The following is a 3326-nucleotide window of genomic DNA, read 5'->3' as shown; positions in this document are numbered from 1 at the left end:
CCCACATGGCTTCGTACCACGGGGTCCATCGCCCAGGAGCAAACTGCTCCAGCACGGGTCCCCCACGGGCGGCAGCTCCCCCCAGACCCCCTGCTCCTGCGGGGGCTCCTCTCCACGGGCTGCAGCTCCGGCCCGGGGCCTGCTCCTGCGGGGGCTCTCCATGGGCCGCAGCCTCCTCCAGGCCACATCCACCTGCTCCACCGGGGGCTCCTCCACGGGCTGCAGCGTGGAGATCTGCTCCATGTGGGACCCATGGGCTGCAGGGGGACAGCCTGCTCCACCAGGGGCCTCTCCACAGGCCGCAGGGGAACTGCTGCTGTGTGCCTGGAGCATCTCCTGCCCTCCTGCTGCACTCACCTTGGGGGCTGCAGGGCTGCTTCTCACTCCTTGCTCTCCCAGCTGCTGCTGTGCAGCAGTTTTTTTTCCCTTTCTTAAATCTGCTCTCCCAGAGGCCCAACCAGCATCGCTTATTGGCTTGGCTCTGGCCAGCAGTGGGTCGTTTTGGAGCAGCTGGAGCTGGCTCTGCTCTGACATGGGGCAGCTGCTGGGCTCTGCTCACAGAGGCCACCCCTGCAGCCCCTCACTACCAAAACTTTGCCACAGTAACCTAACACAGCTCAGTTCATTTAATTGTTCTCGTCTAACTGTTCTTGGATAGTGGTTGGCTGTATTATTATATTACTCTAAACTGCCTGCTTGTTTTATGTACACCTCTTTTACCCATTTGTCACAGCAAAATTAATCAAACTGAAAACTTGCCTAAACATTTATTGAAATGTTCATTCTTATTCAGCAAAGCTATCTATCTATCAAAGTAATCTATTTTCTCGTAAGGAATGATCTTATCCATCCACATGAGGAGCCCTAAGAGATAATGAAACATAATTAATGTAGAGGTTTATGAATTCATTATATAAAATTCTGGCCTGTCAATGGAGAAGAATAGCTCATCCCCACCCCCCAGTGTGTATTTCTGTCTCCCTTGTCTCCACATAAGGCACAAAGATAGCATTCGGGTTGAAAATGTTTTACTTCAATGTCCAAATAATACTTGAATATATAAATATGCGGGTCATTCCTCAAGAAAACAATTTCTTCTACAAGATTATGTAGTATTTGGAAGGCACCCAACTAAGATCTTCATAAAACCGTCTGGTTTTCTGGTGGTTTTGTCCTCAAACGAAACAGATGTGCTCAGGTTTTGCTGCCCTCTGCCAGTGCAGGCACAAGTACTGTGGTAAAGAAAAAAAAAATCTGGTAACCAAACCTTTGATATAGAAAAACCACACGGAGTTGAGTCATAAACTGTGGACACGAGACAACTAATTATGGGTTATGTTAGGCATGGGGAACAGGTTAACTGCTACATAATTACAATTGAGATCGCTGTGGACACAGTCAAGGAAACCCAGTTAATAGAAAGAAGTAAATGAAAATATATCGGTATCTATGAAAGAAAACAAGTCCTGTCTGTTTTCTTTAGTTTCTTCGGTGATTCCAAATGTTCTTGATCTCTTACCACTGCATAAGCATTATACTTATGAAGACTAAACAGGGGTTTATGTTTCACGTTCTGCTATTTTTCACGAGAATAGCAGGGAAGGAGTCACTAAAAGTTTCTTTAATAAGTACCCTGCGTGGGCCACGCTGCCAGTTGAGCGAAACTCCAGATACAAGTGACACAATGCAAACTGGAAATTTGTGAAATGGAAACTTCTGTGAAATGGATTGTCGAGAGGTGGAAAGATGGGTGGTCATACCAAGAGGGATGGTGGTCAAAGGGCTATGGGAAAAGGAAGGGCAGTGGGAGTGGGACTTGTTGGAGGACGACATGGGTGGCAGAGGCCTGTGGCTGTCCCGGTCATCCTGCTGGCTTGGGCAGAGCTGTCTGCTCCAGGGCTACCTCATGTGGAGAAAAACCTTCTGACACCAACAACAGAGCGAGAAAAGTGAGGTGAGCGTCCAGACAGGCTGCATCCCTGAGGCTTCCCTGAAGGCCTGACTCAGACCGGTTTGCAGGCTTCCCCATTTCCTCCTAGGAGGGTGGAAACTTTCATCTTGGTTCCTTTAACTTGCCCTCCAAAAGTACATAGTATTTCTGAGCACACACCTATATATAGCCTCCTTCTTCAATGTCACCTCACTGTCAGAGGCTGTTTCCCGTTGACACCAGCTAAATGTGGCCGTGAAGCTTGAGGTTGAGGTGATGGGTCCCTACCTGGGTGAGTGGGCAGGCAGCCAAATGGACGTCCAGTTTCCTGACCTTACTGTGGCGTCACAGCTTGCACAGTGAGCGCTGCAGGTAAACACTGTGGCTCTTGGGGTTTCTCTGTTTGCTGTGCTGATTCCACTTTCAGTCCCTTTGCAGGGATGCAGTGGGTAAGCCCACAGCACATGCCGAGCACCAGCAGCCGCCAATGCAGGGTATCCCTCTGTCCCACCAGGCATTTCCTTCCAGTTGCAGGCCCAGATCTGTGGCTGGGGACGTCCTCTTGTGCAAGAGACATAGAGGTGCTCCTGGTCTTTCAGGCAGTCACTCATTTTAGGGTTTGATCTGCAGCTGTAAAACCACAGGTCTCCTCTTCAGGTCATCAGTGAGGATATCACAATATCCTTCATCTTTTCCATACAAATTTCTGGCAGTTTCTGGGTCTTATATTCACTGGAGAAGGTGTGCCTGTGTAAAGCACATTGACATCAATATATATTTACCCATTTTAATCATGTCATCCAGTGTGCACGAATCCGTCTGGTGTCTCGCAAGCCTCCATAGCTTTCATTACTGAAAACAACTTAGTCACCAGAAGACTAACTAGCTGATTGCCCACTTCTATCTCAGGCCAATGCCTGAGATAGCACCAGTCCCAGCACTGATCCCTGCCTTTACACTGCAGTTCATTCCCTTTCTGTGCTAAGAAACAGGCTTTCCCCCATGTAACCACTTCTAAGTATATGTCAAGACTTTGCTTCTTGCACTATATCTACTTATGCTCCAACCATTTGTACTGTGGATATTTAGAGTGTGTATTCAAAAAATCAGGGAGTGCTTTTTTGAACACTTATGCAAATTGTGTTTTCCAGATCACCTTTTCAGCAACTAGACTGCAGGCTGTACTATTCCAGTCACTAACAAATTGCTGCTCACCACTCACCAAACCTGTGATTTAGAAAAACAGAAGCACTTGTGATTCCCCTCCACGCAAAGAAATGTCCTGTCTCAAGACCTCAGCCCTCAGTTATGAGCATGTAGAGTTTCGCAGCCACTGCATATTAGAAATAACAACTAATTACAAAACTGCAGAAAGTGAAACATAATTACTAAGGAA

General features: G+C 47.6%; 1 long non-coding RNA gene across 1 annotated transcript; it reads right to left on the bottom strand.

Moving 5' to 3' along the window:
• Positions 1–1011: 1011 nt before the first annotated feature.
• On the bottom strand, positions 1012–2671 carry LOC121066229. The gene is made up of 2 exons (XR_005817602.1): positions 2219–2671; positions 1012–1232 (listed from the first exon to the last, which is right to left on the bottom strand). It is a non-coding gene; the product is annotated as an uncharacterized LOC121066229 (long non-coding RNA).
• Between the last annotated feature and the right edge of the window lie 655 nt (positions 2672–3326).

The sequence above is a fragment of the Cygnus olor genome, chromosome 2 (genome assembly GCF_009769625.2).
Source record: "Cygnus olor isolate bCygOlo1 chromosome 2, bCygOlo1.pri.v2, whole genome shotgun sequence".
In the NCBI taxonomy this organism is placed as follows: Eukaryota; Metazoa; Chordata; class Aves; order Anseriformes; family Anatidae; genus Cygnus; species Cygnus olor.
Note: the sequence above shows the minus strand (reverse complement) of the source record. Positions and strands in the feature narration are given on the sequence as shown.